Below are 19,333 nucleotides of genomic sequence, written 5' to 3' on the forward strand. Positions count from 1 at the left end.
GTTTATGTCAGCCAGCCTGACCCAACTTTCCCAAGGTCCTGAATGTTATAATCGTTTTTTCAGCAAAACCACTCAGCTCAGGGATTAACCAAGATATGATCCTGCATCCGTGAACAGTCATGGGCAAAAGTTTTGAGAATGACACAAATATTATATTTTCACATGATGTGTCCCTCTGGTTTGTCAGATGTTTTTATCACATACAGAAATACAAGTGCAATCATATTATGAGTAACAAAAGCTTTTATTGACGGTTAGAATTAGTTAATGCAGCAAGTCAATATCTGCAGTGTTGCCCCGTCTTCTTCAGGACCTCTGCAATTCTCCCTGGCAGCTCTCACTCACCTCCTGCACCAAATCCTGACTGATCGCCGTCCATTCTTGCACAATCAATGCTGCATTTTGTCACAATTTGTTGGTTTTTGTTTGTCCACCCGTCTCTTGATGATTGACCACAAGTTCTCAATGGGATAAGATCTGGGGAGTTTCCAGGCCATGGACCCAAAATCTCTATGTTTTGTTCCCTGAGCCATTTAGTTATCAACTTTGCTTTATGGCAGGTGCTCCATCATGCTGGAAAAGGCATTGTTATCACCAAACTGCTCCTGGACGGTTGGGAGAAGTTGCTCTTGGAGGACATTCTGGTCCCATTCATTATTCATGGATATGTTTTTAGGCAAGACTGTGAGAGAGCCGATTCCCTTGGCTGAGAAGCCGCCCCACACATGAATGGTTGCAGGAGGCTTTACAGGTGGCATGAGACAAGACTGGTGGTATCGCTCACCTTGTCTTCATCTGTTTTCCAGATGTTCCATACAATCGGAAAGGGGATTCATCAGAGAAAATGACTTTCCCCCAGTCCTCAGCAGTCCACTCCCTGCACCTTTTGCAGAATATCAGTCTGTCCCTGATGGTTTTTTTCTGGAGAGAAGTGGCTTCTTTGCCGCCCTCCTTGACACCAGGCCTTGCTCCAAGAGTCTCCACAGTCTCACAGTGCGTGCAGATGCCCTCACACCTGCCTGCTGCCATTCCTGAGCAAGCTCTGCACTGCTGGTAGCCCCGTCCCCAAGCTGAAACACTTCAACAAGAAACGGTCCTGGCGCTTGCTGGTCCTTCTTGGGCGCCCTGGAGCCTTTTTGGCAACAATGGAACCTCTCTCCTTGAATTCCTTGATGATGCGATAGACTGTTGACTGAGGTGCAATCTTTCTAGCTGCGATACTCTTCCCTGTTAGGCCAGTTTTGTGCAGTGCAATGATGACTGCACGTGTTTCTTTAGAGATAACCATGGTTAACAGAAGAGAAACGATGATGCCAAGCACCAGCCTCCTTTTAAAGTGTCCAGTGATGTGATTCTTACTTAATCATGACAGATTGATCTCCAGCCCTGTCCTCATCCACACCCACACCTGTGTTACTGGAACAATCACTGACACCATGACAGCTGCTCCTTTTACGGCACCTGCAATGTGTTTTGGGGGAAAAAGTTCATTTTCTAGGCAAATATTGACTTTGCAATTAATTGCTGTTAAGCTGATCACTCTTTATAACATTCTGGAGTATATGCAAATTGCCATTATAAAACCTGATGCAGAAGACTTTGTAAAAATTAACATTTGTATCATTCTCAAAACTTTTGGCTATGACTGTAGCTACAGCATTCTCAAGGTTGTTTGCTTCATAATGCATCAAATCAAATGATAGGGGGACTGAGAACAAAATATGTAATGTTTGCCTCTGTCCGGCTCTTCTTTCCTGCACCTTGCGTTCTCTTTTTGTCACCTTTAGTAGGCACAGGAGTGTTGGTGGTCACTTGACCATGGTCACTGTTGGGAGAACAGCCACGTCGGGTGACATGGCACCTGTGGGATGTAAGGTGCAGTGTAAGTTTTACTTTTTTGCCCCTGGTATTGATGCCTTACATTTATCGGATCAGAGGGTCCATACGGCCACAGCTGTGAAATAATCTAGTACGGTTATATTTTGGGATTTCCGATGAAATGCCACTTCTGTAATTGTGTGTCATTGGGTTGTGAGTTGGAATTTAGTAATTTTCTAAGTTTTCTTCATTAATTCGGGGGCAGTGGCAGTTTTTGTGATGGGGGCTGTGCCATGATATTTTGTTAGTAGGTCCTCAGGATTGGGTTCTTCATTGTGATGCATTGAATAGGTTCACACAGATTCTGTTGTTCCGTTACAATTAGTGAACAGATAATATAATGCGAGTACAAAATTCCAGATGGATCCTCATGTCCATTTCCCCTAAGAACTGATATCTTACTATTGTGGTGTAGCTTTCCTGTGAGTCACTTTGTGTTTGGCAAGAAGCACTTAATGTTTATTCCTTCCTCCAGATAACTGATTTGCTGTCCTAACATTTTACCTAAGTCAAAGGAAGTTCTGAAGAAAATGGGTTACACCATCACTACAGAACTCTGTGTGAGCGGCACAGGATGAGGTTGTACCCAAGTCCTATAAAGAAAGTGGTCCTGAAGTTTATTTTGACCTATACAGGTGGTCCCCAACTTAAGAACACCCGTCTTACAGACAACCCCTAGTTAAAACGGACCTCTGAATTTTGGTAATTCATTGTACTTTAGCCCCAGGCTATAATAATCAGCTGTAGGAGTTATAAAAGATGTCTGCAAATAAGCTTTATTGTTAATCCTGATTCTTATGACAACCCAACATTTTTACCATCCAATTATCACAGAGACCAAAAAAGTTCTGGCTGGGGTTACAATTATAAAATATCCAGTTCCGACTTACATACAAATTCAACTTAAGAACAAATCTACGGAATCTTGTACCGTAACTCGGGGACTGCCTGTATTGGATCAGTATTGGAAATTTTATATCATAATAATTGTGCAGCCTTTTCAATGCTTTTGCCTTGGAGGTTCAAAATATTTGTATAAAAACTTATGCACACACATTTATGCACTGATATATGCATATTTACTATTACACAGATCTGTCCCAGTAGTTGATGATCACATAGGGGAAGTGTACGGCAGGAATTAGAGATAAGAGATCCCTAGTCCCTCTTTTCCAAAATTTCTTATCTGAGCTGCTGATTCACGCTGTGTAGTTTGGAAGATGTGCACTCGACTTACAGACGACCCCTAGTTACAAACGGCCCACTGGAATTTGGTAATTTACTGTACTTTAGCCTTAGGCTACTATAACATTTATCAGAGGCGTCTGCAATAAAGCCTTATTGTTACATTATGTATATATTATTGTTATATTGTTTATTATGACAATCCAACATTTTAAAAATTCAATTGTCACGGAGATCAAAAAATTTTTGTCTGGGGTTACAATAATAAAACAGTTCTGACTTACATACAAATTCAACAAACCTCCAGAACCTATCTTATACATAACCCGGGGGCTGCCTGTATATTATACTGAATAATGTGCAGTGTGAACTCTGGCTATGGTTGCCTCTTTTTTAGGATCGATTGATGGTGCACATTCTCCATTCTTTAGTGTGTTAGGTCCGATGCCCGGGGCCCCCTGACACTGTAGGCCCCATAGCAATTGTTATGGCTGCTACTGTTGTAGTTAAGCCCCTGCCTTAATCCATGTTGACAGGTTGCAGCTACAAACCACTGAGTAATTCTCTGGGGCTGATGTATGATTGTTTTTTTTTTTGTCAATGTTTGGCGCAGTGGTGATGCAAATGCTGTTTTGTGACTTTCCATTGTGACATTTCAATGTGACATAGACCCGGCTTGCTCTAAATTCATCATATGCAAAGACTAGTTTTCACAATACGATTGATTTCATTGATGGTGACAGATTGATGGCAGTCCCCACCCTGGTCTATCTTCTGTGACTTTTGATGTTTCAAAATTTTTTTGCTGTAATGGGACCAAGGATTATCAATAAAGCTTCATTACAGACACCTTACAGCTGATCATTGCAGCCCGGGACTATAGTAACATCCAGAGACTTCACCAGAGGTCACAGGGGGCAGAGGGGTCTGTCTGTAAGTCGGGTGTCCTAAAGTTGGGGACCGCCTGTACTAGACTTGCTTTGCTACAGCCAGACACATCACATTACTATAAGGTAGATGACAAAGTTCTCGTAAGTATCTCTGTGACTTAGAGAAGGAAGTTGTTCTGGAAGGGTCCGACAATCTGAATGGAGTCGCATCTATGTCTCGCCGCTATTCGGATGTTGTCCTTGATATGTCTAACCAAGAGACAATGAAATAAGGCAAGATAAATCAGTGTAGCACAAAGCTTCAGAAGATGCTGACAAGTCCCTTCCTGCAGGATAAGCCATATCAATACAAAGTATAAAGAATTTCCTTGTATTATATATTAACCTCTTAATTCTGGGCTACTTTTATGTTTTCTGCTTTCATTTTTACCTAATCACTCTTAAATAACTTTCAGATATTCCTATTAATATAGCCATATGAGGCCTTATTTTTTTGTGGGATGAGTTATATTTTGTAACGGCATCATCTTATCTTATGCGCGTTCCCCGAAAGTGCATTGTCAGACCGGACTGCACATCTACCACGATTTTATTATTTATTATTAATTATTTTATTATTTAGTTTTTATTAATAGCAATATGGGATATGTGTGACCTATTGATCGCTTTTTATTACATCTTTTTCAGTGGACATTTTGTATTATTCTGGGCATTTTTGGACACAGTGATACCAATTTTTATTTTCTTTATATTTGTATTAAAGAGTGTGATTTGAATTTTTAGTATACAGGCAGTCCCCGGGTTACATACAAGATAGGGTCTCTAGGTTTGTTCCTAAGTTGAGTTTGTATGTAAGTCGGAACAGTATACTTTATTATTGTAACCCCAGTCAAAATTTTTTTGGTCTATGTGACAATTGGATTTTAAAAATGTTGGGTTGTCATAAGAACCAGGATGAACTATAAATCTTAATTACAGACACCTGTGATATCTGTTATAGCTGATTATTGTAGCCTAGGACTAAAGTACAGTAAATTACCAAAATCCAGAGGTCCGTTTGTAACTAGGGGTCGTATGTAAGTCAGGTGTTCTTAAGTAGGGGACCGCCTGTATCTGCTTTTCTTTTAAAAAAAAATTACTTTTGTGCGTACAATAGGCCCAAACCTCTGTATGTATGCATATAGGAGTACAGCAGGACCGAAGTCCATATGTAAAGAGTCCAGTTGTTTATTTTGTTATAATGTGTATAATACCAACCATGGAAGAACTATAGCAGTGCCGTGTTAGTCTTCTTCACAGTATAGTCTGTCCCCTCCTAGTGCACTTGTTTGGTACTGCAGCTCAGCATAGATTATTTCAATTAAAACATTTGTTAAAAAACCAGGCCCTGGATTTGATATTTTTTTAAAAATGTCCGCCACTGCGGAAAAAGGCGCACCTGTGGAACGGCCTGGTGGTACCACACCGCAGCAAGTCCAATCCGCATTGCGACAGCCTCTGGTGAAGACGGAGTGCCACTTAGACTCCGGTGTCGGCACTCAGGTTTCGGCTTACGTCATCGCCCTCGGTGGTCCAGTGGATTCACTACCCCTTGAGCCTGACAGGCTTCTGTATATGGAAGTTAATAAATGGGTTTTGGAAAGCGCAGGGTGAAAATTTCGGCTCAAAACCTGGTCTAAGACGTTCCCTGAGTCACAGGCAACAACTGTGCAAACTTTGGTGATTGCAAACGCTGCGGTGCAGATTCCTTTAGCGAACATACATACCCGTCCAGCTTTATATATTAGATATGGTATGTATTATATAATTATCTCAGTAGAGAAAATGAAAATAACAAAAAAAAGGTGGAAAAAAAATCTATTGTAATAGGCACATAATTTAAATATAATGGGTGACATTAATCATAGTCTGTTAGACTGTTTTGAGCGTCTTTTAGCGCAAAAATCTGGCGCATCTCGTTAATTTGGCGCATTTATGCGCCATTTTCTGGCGCACGGCAAAGTTCGACACTTATTGGTTTTGAGTCCCTGCGCCTTATCTGACATAGTGGGGCACATTTACTTACCCGGTCCAGTCGCGATCCAGCGGCGGGTTCTCCGACGCTGATTCGGGTTCTGCTGGGATTCACTAAGGTCCGTGCGCCGATATTCACCAGGTGTCGCTGCTGCGCCGAGGTCCGCCGGAGTTCACCTGCTTTTTTCTGGTGTATGTGAGTGCTTGATCTTGCGCCACAAATGGCTTTTTAAATTCTGCGGTTTTTCCGAATCCTTCGGGTTGTCCGGTGGCCACGCCCCCCGATTTCTGTCCCGCGAAAGTCGGCGCGATTGCGCCAAAAATCTATCGCGTGCGCCACAATACCGTGAAATACAGCGCAAAGAGGAAATATTCGGGAAAAACCCGACGGATTCGCGGCTGCGGACCCTTAGTAAATGTGCCCCAGTGAGTGCGTCCTATACAGATGTTTGCACGGGATCTATCACTAATTTGCGCCTAAAAAGGCGCAAAAAAAGGCAGAAAAATGCACCTCCTCTGAGCAGCTGCACTTCCAAAAAACTTCCCTTTTCATTACAAAAAACATACATTTTAGGTTCCCAAATGAAGAATAACCTCTATGCAACATGGAAAATACTTCGGAGCAGTTATAAAATGTAAAATTTCTCCAGTAACGACTTCATCATTGTCTATGGGATCATCTCTGGGAGTGATTATTGTCTTATTGTACAGATCTGAGAATATTATCAGTCTCCATTTACTGTACATTATAATAAAAAAGGCAAAGACTCATTTCAGCAAGAATTTTATTTTTATTTTTTTTTACATCTCTAACTTTTAGTCCCTGCAGTTACATCACAATGATAGTTTTTTTGAGCAGAGATGACGCCCTGAACGTTCTGTCACATTTTCTCAGTCTCCTTTCATTATTGCTCACAAATGAGATCTAACAATCTGAGACAAATTTGGCGCTAATTTAGGCGCAAATAAATCGGACATGAGACAAATCCAAAACCAGATCAGGAGCCAAAAAGAAGAGCAAACCAGGTGCAAAAACAGGCGAACCTGAGACCAACTATGATTAATGTCCCCCAAAGATTTTTTGTGCATATTAGAGAAGATATTGGGGAGATAGATGAAACTGATATAACAGGGGCGTAACTAGGAGAGGCTGGGCCCCATAGCAGATTTCTGCGTGGGGCTATATATATATATTATATATATATATATCGGGCACACGTCGGGCGCGCTGGAGAGGAGAGGTGGTCGCGGCTCACCCTTCCCCTCTCCATAGAGAATAGAGCCGCATGATCGTTCTCATGGCCATAGATTGAGCGCGCTCTATCTCTTTTGCTTGAAACAGTGAGTACTCGTTGTGCTCACCGTACCGAGCCCAGGCGGTATAGAAGCCTATGGGGGAAGTATATCCGGCAGCAAATTTGCGGGCAGATATACGTACCCCATATGTTCTTGGCAATGTACCCCTATACAGACATGTTTATACAATTACACACATTTATACACTGATATATACACACCTTTATATACACACACATAAAGTTCTACACTCGTATACTCGCACCCATATACATACAAGTATACACTTATACACACACATTTATGCACTCATATACATTTATACACTAATACACAGAGTATATACAAACTCATACAGTATACACATTATATACATATAATACATTTACAATACACACATATATATATATATATATATATACATACATACACACATACAGCATACACTGACCATATATACACATACATGCAGGACCATATACACATATGCTGCATTTACATACAGAATATACACACATACAGCAAATACACAAACATTCAGTATATACAGCATACATACGTACCATATACAAAAACACACATACATCATATATATATATATATATATATATATATATATATATGCGCATATATTTAAATGTGCACATATATATGCTTATATAAATGTATGCATGTAAAAATACAGTATTTGCTTCAAAGCATTTATACACAGTATATGCATATATAAACAGTATATATACATGTATACACAGTATATATGCAATATATACACATACACACAGTATATGCATATAAATACATATATACATACAGAAATACATCTGTATATACTTACCTTTTAGGAAGTTTGGGGGCTGTATGGGTGTTCAGGCAGGTGTTCAGGTGGGTTTCCGGAGGCATTCAGGCGGCAGGGGGGGGGGGGGCAGCAGGGGGGGAGCGCGAGCGTGGGAGGGGGGCAGACTGGCGACTGTGCAGCCCTGCAGGGTGATGAGCAGGCAGGTCAGAGAGGTGGCTGGCGGCGGGTCAGAGAGATGAACGGGCGGGTCAGGGAGATGAGAGGGCAGGCGATCCCGGAAAGAGGTGGGTGGGCGAGGAGAGATGTGGGCAGTAGCTGGACAGAGAGGGAGGGGCCTGGGCAAAGCACTGCAGGGAGCGTGCATACCCGGGCCCCTGAACCTCACGGGCCCCGTAGCAACCGCTACGGCGGTAGTTACGCCACTGTGATATAACCTTATTTCTGTTGTTTTCTTAGGAGGCAAGTTCATCAGGAGGTTTCTGGATTGGGACAACTGTCTTAGGATTTCAGACAGTTCTGAATATGTCCTGTATATCCTGTATAAGATTATGTGTGAAGATAATAAATCTTTTACCAGCGTCTAATGCTCCTTCTTCTCCCACCAGCACTTCCTATGATGGTCCTCAAGTGTTTCTGAAGAGCCGAGCCTCATCCTGAGGAATAAGCAGTCTGTAATTTCTTTTATTACAACCCGATTCTGTTAACATGAGACTTTTTCAAGATTATGGGGCAGATTTATTAAGCTGCCTAAAAGTCTGAATGTTTCTAGTTGCCCATGGCAACCAATCACAGTTCCCCTTTAAAATATTAATGAGTGCTGGTAAAATGAAAGCTGAGCTGTGATTGGTTGCCATGGGCAACTAGAAATATTCTGACTTTCAGACAGCTTGATAAATCTGCCCCTATGTGACTATACAGATGTAGCAGCCATTACTCGTACAGCTGTGCCGCATTATGGTGTGAAAAGGGGCTTCCAGGATCTTGATATTAATGTCCTAGCCAAATGATAGTTCATCATTATCATATCAATAGGGCTCCTGGATTGACTTGGACCAGGAAGAAGGACCACCTTCTAAAGAGACACGACTAGCTTCTGGATGGAATTTCGAGCTTGGGTAGACCGAGACACTTGTGATCTGGTTAGTTAAAAAACAAAAGATCTGTGATCTTTGCTTCAAAGTCTGTAATGATCCTAATAGTTTATATATTTAAATTTTAATTCTAGATCATGGCACAGGACCCCAAGCTTTGGGCATGAAAGCGAGACAGGAAAGAGTTTGTCTTCAAAGGCTCCTGTTTCACCCCTCCAACCTGCCGGCTGTGTACCATCAGTCCATGCAAAGGGGAAGAAAGTGGTAACCCCCCCACACTAGCCCCAAACAATCCCTATCATAAATATCAGGTAAGCGTAACATTGGAGAAGGTGAGAGGTCTCAAGTACCTTTATTACTCATGTGGGGTGGTGTCATAGCTCCCTGTACACTGCTTATCACTGTACAAGAGAAATTCTGGATAGATGTTGAGGTTTATATAAAAATGTTTATATGGGGGAAATTTATTATACGCCGGCGCATCAGTGGATCATGGAAGCTCCTATATGGCATAGTTTTGTGCAGAAAACCCATGTCAATGTTTGAGGTAGTGATCCTCCTCCGCCGCCAGTCATAACCCCCTTTAAGCCCCTCTAGGCCTCTTGGTGGGAGCTGGCCTAAAGGGGATGATAATTGCCATGCTTGGTAGGTCGCAAGGCATTGCAATTATTTCAGGGCTTCTATGTCAGTTTTCTGGCATAGAAACCTCGATAAATGTCCATGTTTCTATTCTTTTAATAAGCTTTTCCTTCTTTCACTTCTTCTTAGATGAAACTACAGGACCTACAAGAAAGAGTGGATGGACGAAGACCAAGCTGATGGACCTCCAACATCTAGAGATCAGAACGAAGACCCAAAAGATGGCAATTCATTTTTTTAAGTCATACACACACATCACTACATACATTTACTTTACAGAGTCACTACACGCACAATCTCTACTCACATACATTCAGTCAGTCAGTGAACACAATCGTTATAAACATACAGACAATCACTACCACACAAACACTGCACACATTCACTGTACAGTCACTACACACATATTACTACATACATTCAGTCACTGAACACAATCGGTATAAACACACAGACAATCACTACCACACATACGCTGCACACATTCACTGTACAACCGCTACACACATTCAATGTACAATCACTACACACATACGCTGCACACATTCACTGTACAATCACTACACACATACGCTGCACACATTCACTGTACAATCACTACACACATACGCTGCACACATTCACTGTACAATCACTACACACATACGCTGCACAGATTCACTGTACAATCACTACACACATACGCTGCACACATTCAATGTACAATCACTACACACATACGCAGAACACATTCACTGTACAATCACTACACACATACGCTGCACACATTCACTGTACAATCACTACACACATACGCTGCACACATTCAATGTACAATCACTACACACATACGCAGAACACATTCACTGTACAATCACTACACACATACGCTGCACACATTCACTGTTCAATCACTACACACATACACTGCACACATTCACTGTACAATCACTACACACATACACTGCACACATTCACTGTACAATCATTACACACATACACTGTACACATACACTACAAACATTCACTGTACAATCACTACACACATACGCTGCACACATTCACTGTACAATCACTACACACATACTCTGCACACATTCACTGTACAATCACTACACACATACTCTGCACACATTCACTGTACAATCACTACACACATACGCTGCACACATTCACTGTACAATCACTACACACATACGCTGCACACATTCACTGTACAATCACTACACACATACGCTGCACACATTCAATGTACAATCACTACACACATAAAATATATTCCCCCCACTAAAATATATTCCCCCCACTACACACAATCACTGTAAAGTCACTAAAAATATATACCACACATACAATAACTACAGACATACAATCAGCACATACATACAATCACTGAACAGAATAACCAGATATATAACTATATACACTACACACAAACAATAACTACACACATACACACACACACACACTAAAAGTAATGTTCTAGAAGTGACCTCGCTTTGGGGAAGGGCTGGATAGTGGCCTTGGTTTCCCTGCAGGTTTCCTCCCCTGGCTGGTGAGTGTATATATATATATATATATATATATATATATTATGTAATCTTATTTCTGTTGTTTTTTTGGACAGTGAGTTCATCAAAAGACTTGTAGACAGGAACCGCTGTCTTAGGATTTCATAGAAGGTATGATTTTGCATACTGCATACACTGTATAATAATAATAAATCTATTAACAGTGTTTAAAACTAATGCTCTAGAGGTGACCTCCCTTAGAGGAAGGGCCGGGCGGGGGCCATGGTTTCCCTGCAGGTTTATTCCACTGGATGTCACTGCCTGCTCTTCTTTAGTGATGAGAGTTAACAATACACACATATACAATATACACATATACAATATACACATATACAATACACACATATACAATATACACATATACAATATACACATATACAATATACACATATACAATATACACATATACAATATACACATGCAAAGTATGAACTTCTACTACTTTATTTTACTTGCTATGTCTGTGTCGTTCCTTCTTGATTTGCATTATAAGAATCTAAAAGAATCTAAGAATTATAAATCTAAGATCACAGCTCGGGTGATGGGAGATTAACCGGAATTAGATTCTATGGGGAACATTTATTTCATTTATTAATTTCAAATAAAAAGTTTTTTTCTGGATATCTGGTAAGATTTTGGGGAGATATATGAACCAAATGATCTTATTTCTGTTGTTTTCTTGGACAATGAGTTCTTGTGGACTGCTGTGTTAGGATTTCGGAGAAGGTATCACTATGTACTGTATACACTGTATAAGATTACATATGTAGATAATTAATCTATTAGCAGTGTCTAATGCTCCTTCTCCTCCCACCAGCTCCACCTCACCATAGCATTTCAGAAGAGCCAGGCTTCGTCCTGAGGAATAAGCAGTCAGTGATTTTTCTTTATTATAAGCCAAGTCTGTTAACATGACATGTTTTTGATGTTATGTGACAATACAGATGTAGCAGCCATTACTCGTACAGCTGTGGTACATAATGGTGTGAGAGGGGCTTCCAGGTTCTTGATATTGATGTCCCAGCCATATTATAGTTCATCAATTTCAAATAAGTAGGGCCCAGGATGGAGATGAACCAGGAAGAAGGAGCGGCTTCTACACAGACACGACTAGCTGCTAATCTGCATGGGATTTCGAGCTTGGGTAGACCGAGACACTTGTGATCTGGTTAGTAAAAAACAGAAGATTTATGAACTTTGCTTCAAATATAGTTTTTTTCTGGGTATTTGTTAGGATTTTGGGGAGATATATAAAAGTGATATAACCTTATTTCTGTTGTTTTTTGAACAAGTTCTTGTAGTTCTTGTTGACCGCTGTCTTAGGACTTCAGAGAAGGTATCACTATGTTCTGTATATACTGTATAAGATTACATAACTTGATAATAAATCTGGTAACAGTGTCTAATGTTCCTTCTCCTCCCACCAGCACCACCTCACCATAGTCCTCAAGTATTTCCGAAGAGCCAGGCTTCGTCCTGAGGAATAAGCAGTCGGTGAGTTTTCTTTATTATAAACCAACTCTGTTAACATGAGACATTTTTCGAGATTATGTGACAATACAGATGTAGCAGCCATTACTCATACAGCTGTGGAGCATTATGGTGTGAAAGGGGCTTCCAGGTTCTTGATATTGATGTCCCAGCCATTTTATAGTTCATCAATTTCAAATAAGTAGGGCCCAGGATGGAGATGAACCAGGAAGAAGGAGCGGCTTCTACACAGACACGACTAGCTGCTAATCTGGATGGAATTCCGAGCTTGGGTAGACCGAGACACTTGTCATCTGGTTAGTAAAAAAAATCAGAGGAACTATTCACTTTGCTTCAAAGTCTGTGATGATTCTATATTTCATATGATGTTTAATTCTAGATCATGGCACAGGACCCCGAACACTGAGCGTGGAAGCGAGTCATGGTCTGATTAATCACATAATAATACAATCAGTACATACACACAAACACTGAACAAAGTAACTAGATACACAATCACTATATACATACACTACATGGCAGCACAAACCCTACCTAATATATCACAAACATGAAACAAATCTGTGCGGCTCACCCTTTCTGAGGTCTCGAATATCCAGATACTGTAGGAGAAAGATTCCCGTGAATCCAGCACGGCAGGAGTGCAGTCGCGTTGCCTGCTAGGGCTGCAGGTATAGGATAAAGTTTTGAAAAAACGAAGAGTCGCGGCACTTCCTGAAACTTGAAGCATTATTAAAGATGAATTAAAAACATGGCATCATAAAGGTGCTACTGCCAAAACAACCAAAACGTATAATTAAAGGGCACCTACCACCACAAATCTACCTATAAAGGTAGATTGGGTGGTAGGTGGATCAATGGGACGTGAGGATAGCCCTTTTAAGGGCTAATCCTCACGTCCCTGCACTTTTTTGATAACTTTATTAGATATTTATTCAAATTTACTTATACGGCTACTGGGGCATGGAGTAGCCGCATCTGAGATTACACGAGGCGGCTACTCCACGCCCCGGTAGCCACTTTACCCCTCCTACTCACCCATCTTCGGCGCGCAGCTCCGCGCCCTCGTCCGGCGATCCTGCCGTCTGCGCATGCGCAGAAGAGCAGGCCCGCGCCTGTTTCGGAGCAGTGACCGCGCAGGCGCGGGCCTGCTCTTCTGCGCATGCGCAGACGGCAGCATCGCCAGACGAGGGCGCGCAGCTACGCGGAGCTTCGCGCCGAAGATGGGTGAGTAGGAGGGGTAAAGTGGCTACCGGGGCGTGGAGTAGCCGCCTCGTGTAATCTCCGATGCGGCTACTCCACGCCCCAGTAGCCGCATAAGTAAATTTGAATAAATATCTAATAAAGTTATCAAAAAAGTGCAGGGACGTGAGGATTAGCCCTTAAAAGGGCTATCCTCACGTCCCATTGATCCAACTACCACCCAATCTACCTTTATAGGTAGATTTGTGGTGGTAGGTTCCCTTTAAGTAGCAGGCAAACAAACACTAATTCTTACCTAAATTAATGGAAAGTGGTTAAATTAAAGGGCACCTACCACCCCGATTCTACCTATAAAGGTAGAAGGGGTGGTAGGTGGATGGATGGGACGTGAGGATAGCCCTTTTTTGGGCTAATCCTCACGTCCCGGGTGTCTTTTAGAAAACTTTATTGTAGCTATATGCTAATTTTTTTATGCGGCTACTGGGGCGTGGAGTAGCCGGACATGAGGCTACTAGTCGCGGCTACTCCACGCCCCAGTAGCCACGTTACTCCGCTTACCAGGTAATCTTCGGTGCGCAGCTCCTGGTAGCTGCACGCCCTCGTCCGAGTCCCCCGTCTACTGCGCATGTGCAGTAGTTTCGGAGCCGCGGCCACGCAGCCGAAGGCCTACCAGGAGCTGCGCGCCGAAGATTATCTGGTAGGTGGAGTAACGTGGCTACTGGGGCATGGAGTAGCCGCGACTAGTAGCCTCATGTCCGGCTACTCCACGCCCCAGTAGCTGCATAAAAAAAATTAGCATATAGCTACAATAAAGTTTTCTAAAAGACACCCGGGACGTGAGGATTAGCCCAAAAAAGGGCTATCCTCACGTCCCATCCATCCACCTACCACCCCTTCTACCTTTATAGGTAGAATCGGGGTGGTAGGTTCCCTTTAAGCAAGGAGGGTTGTGTGGCCATGTGTCCCCCAGATTAGCCAATCCTGGGGGCCCCTCTTTCGAACAAACAGCAGCTACACACATACACCACAGAAATACATTTATACACACAAACATATGAAAACACACATACACTAAAACTAATGTGCTAGTGGTGACATACCGTAGAGGAAGGGCCGGGAGATGGATAAAGCTGATATAACCTTATTTCTGTTGCTTTCTTGGACAACGAGTTCATCAGGAGACTTGTGGACAGGGACTGCTGTCTTAGGATTTCGGAAAAGGTATCACTATGTACTGTATACATTGTATAAGATTACATATGTTGATAATAAATCTGGTAACAGTGTCTAATGCTCCTTCTCCTCCCATCAGCACCACCTCACCATAGTCCTCAAGTATTTCCGAAGAGCCAGGCTTCGTCCTGAGGAATAAGCAGTCGGTGATTTTTCTTTATTATAAGCCAAATCTGTTAACATGACACGTTATTCAATGTTATGTGACAATACAGATGTAGCAGCCATTACTCGTACAGCTGTGGCGCATTGTGGTGTGAAAGGGGCTTCCAGGTTCTTGATATTGATGTCCCAGCCATATTATAGTTCATCAGTTTAAAATAAGTAGGGGCCAGGATGGAGATGAACCAGGAAGAAGGAGCGGCTTCTACACAGACACGACTAGCTGCTAATCTGGATGGGATTTCGAGCTTGGGTAGACCGAGACACTTGTCATCTGGTTAGTAAAAAACAGAAGATCTGTGATCTTTTCTTTAAAGTCTGTGATGATCCTATATTTCATATGATGTTTAATTCTAGATCATGGCACAGGAAACCTATCTACAAAAAAGCCATTCCAACCAAAGGATTATAAAGTACAATTAATCTTTATTACAAATCAAATGACAAACACTTTAAAAGCAACAAGAACAGGCTGGTCACATAGAAGGGAAAGCGGAGACACTACACAAAATCAGACAAATCTTGCAGGGTGGTACATGGGAATGGGTGCTACCCTCCTAGGGGGAGGTGTGCCTGAGGAGATATGCTATAAGTCCAAAAGGAGGAATGATCCTGAAATCGATGCATAATGTTTAAAGTGCATAGTGCCTGTGCATCCCAATAGGGGGCATATCTTAATCTAAAAAGCACACATTTCATTATAGCTTATCATGGAACAAATAGGACAGCTCTATTATATGTCCTATTCTAAAGGTAAACAAATATATTTGTCATGATAGCAGTGAAGTAATCATATTGCACATACCCATTGTAGTAAGTTCGCCTGCGGTCTGACACAGAAGCCCCGACGCGCGTTTCGGCGCTAGCCTTCGTCTGGGGGTAATGTGTGACTAGGACACCTGGGTTTTTAAATAAGCAGTGGCCAATAGTAGAGAGGAAAACCTCTCTGTACCTGTCAGGTGGTGAATATCATTTCCGGTCAGTGCTATTGAGCGCACGCCGTCCCGGGGGTGACACTCCCTCACCGCGTGATGGTGACGTCACGCCGGGGCACGTGATGCGGGTAATGGATCAGGTGATCGGGGGCACAGGACCCTGAGCGTGGAAGCGAGACAGGAAAGAGTTAGCAAGATGGCATTTCATATCTTCATATTTGTTTCGAGACATGGTCTGATTAAGAGCCCAATGGGACTAAAAATATGCACCACACTACACACAGTGGGGGTCATTTACTAAGGGCCCGATTCGCGTTTTCCCGACGTGTTACCCGAATATTTCCGATTTGTGCCGATTTTCCCTGAATTGCCCCGGGATTTTGGCGCACGCGATCGGATTTTGGTGCATCGGTGCCGGCATGCATGCGATGGAAATCGGGGGGCGTGGCCGAACGAAGACCCGACGGATTCGGAAAAACCGCCGCATCGGTGAACTCCAGCGCGTTCCGATGCTTTTCAGCGCAGCAGTGCCACCTGGTGGACGGCGGAGGAACTGCCTTAATGTATCCCGGCCGGACCCGAATCCAGCGGGTAAGTAAATCTGCCCCAATCACTTTAAAATCACTAAAAAAAAATACCACACTATATACACAAACAATAACTACAAATATACAATCAGTATATACACACAGTAACTGAACAAAGTAACTACATACAATGACTATATACATACACTACACACAAACACTACACTAAACACAAACAATAACTACACACATACAATACACACATATATAGTTTATCATAGTGCACAAGTGGTAATTTATGTGTTTCATGAGGAAACATGTTTTTATGTAGACTGTTTTCCTTGTGTTACTGTAATTAGTTGGCAAAGAATGAATTACATTGAACCTACAACACACACAACCTGGCAACAGTGATAACCGCAGTCTGTGGTGTGAAATGCTTCAGGTAGTATATCTATTTTATCAGTTTTCCTAGAACCCCCTGGAAGGTAGGTGGGATATGCTAATGAGGGCCACACCCACAAGCCCTACATGTAACAGGAAAGGGAGGAGTGGTTGTTCAGTCTGTAATCCTTGAGTATATTGGGTGGCAGGGTAAACCTAGTCCTCTGAACCATTCCTGTGGAAACCCTCGGGTCCACCTGAGACCATGACAAGTCAGTAAGACTGCGGGGCACCACAAGGCCCAGCCATCCCACAGGTAACAGCACCACTCTCACCCTGCAGCCCGTCGCATCCCCTTAGTCCAGAGCTCAGCGTTGTGTACACTGTTGTTCATTGTTGTCTGTGTGTTGCATTATTTATAATCTAAGATCACAGTGTTGACGATGGGAGGATCACACGGTTCAGATTCTATTGGGAACATTTATTAGGGCTTTTATGCCAGAAAATTGTCGTAGAAGCCCTGGAAAAATTGCAATGCCTTGTGAAATGCTAAGCATTGCAATTATTTCCCTCCTCACATCAGTTCTAAGCCAAGAAGGTGTAGAGGGGTCCAGAGGCAAATGGGCCGGCGTTTGGTATTCGTGCCCCATACATACGCACTACCTAGACAATGGAAGCGTTCACCTTGAACATTTGCGTGGTTTTTGCAGTTCTCAGATTGCAGTGTGATCTCTGCTACTCCCCCACCATTAGTAGCTCACACACAGACACTTCCTGCCAGCAAGACTGCATGCACAGACTTACTCTGAGATAGCAGCGCTGAGTGTTGTGTGTTATATCCATGCTATGGATCTCATGTCTGATCTCTCTTTTTCTGTGTGAGATACTAGTACAGTGAAGCTAAATGAAGTGAACCTTGTATCCTGATAATCTAAGCACATTGTCAGCACACAGCATCTCGTAGCACAGAAGGATCATTAAGTGCCTGCTTAGAGAGTCCCCGCTCACTCTGGAATCACTGAGTGATAGGAGCTAAAACAGCAATAAAACTGAGTAAAATTGTTAAGTTAGGAGGTAAAAAGGAGCTTTATTGTGTTAAAGGCAACCTTCCACCAGCAATTGGTCTAATAAACCACTGCCCGTATATTGTCAAACAGTGTAACACCTTCTAGTTTTTGTTTCTTTCATGGTCCAGTGTTATGGCATCAACAAGAAAATCAACTTTGAAGTGAGATATAAATTGGTGGCATAAAGTCAAGGAGGCAGAGAGTTTAACACTGAAGTCAAGCTCTGAAGCTTCCTACTCTGTGATTGAGATCATGCATCGGACTTCAGGAGATCTGGTTAGTGATGCAGGAGCATCAATTACAATGACGGGAGCTTTCTGAGGAAGAGAGAGCTTGACTTCAGTGTTAAAATCTGGATGCAGGAGCCTCAATTACAATGACGAGAGCTTTCTGAGGAAGAGAGAGCTTGACTTCAGTGTTAAAATCTCTGCCTCCTTGACTTTACACAACCAATTTACACCTCACTTCAAAGTTGATTTTCTGGATGCTGCCACCACACTGGACCATGAAAGAAAGACAATGGGGCAGATTTACTTACCCGGTCCATTCGCGATCCAGCGGCGCGTTCTCTGCGGTGGATTTGGGTCCGGCATTTATTAAGGTATAACATCGGCATCGGAACGCACTGGAGTTCACCGGCTCGGGCTGAGTAAAGGTAAGTGCAAGCTCCGCAACAGATATTTTTTTTTAAATGCAGCAGTTTTTCCCGAATCCGTCGGGTTTTGGTTCGGCCACGCCCCCCGATTTCAGTCGCGTGCATGCCAGCGCCGATGCGCCACAATCCGATCGCGTACGCCAAAATCCCGGGGCAATTCAGGGGAAATCGGCGCAAATTGGAAATATTCGGGAAACATCGGGAAAACGCGAATCGGGCCCTTAGTAAATGACCCCCAATATGGAAGATGTCCAGCTGCTTGGTAACATACTGCAAGTGGTTTATAAGGTGAATATATGCTGACAGGTTCCCTTTAACATCACTAGGGGATTATCATT

Source organism: Engystomops pustulosus, chromosome 5 (genome assembly GCF_040894005.1).
Source record: "Engystomops pustulosus chromosome 5, aEngPut4.maternal, whole genome shotgun sequence".
NCBI classification, from domain to species: domain Eukaryota; kingdom Metazoa; phylum Chordata; class Amphibia; order Anura; family Leptodactylidae; genus Engystomops; species Engystomops pustulosus.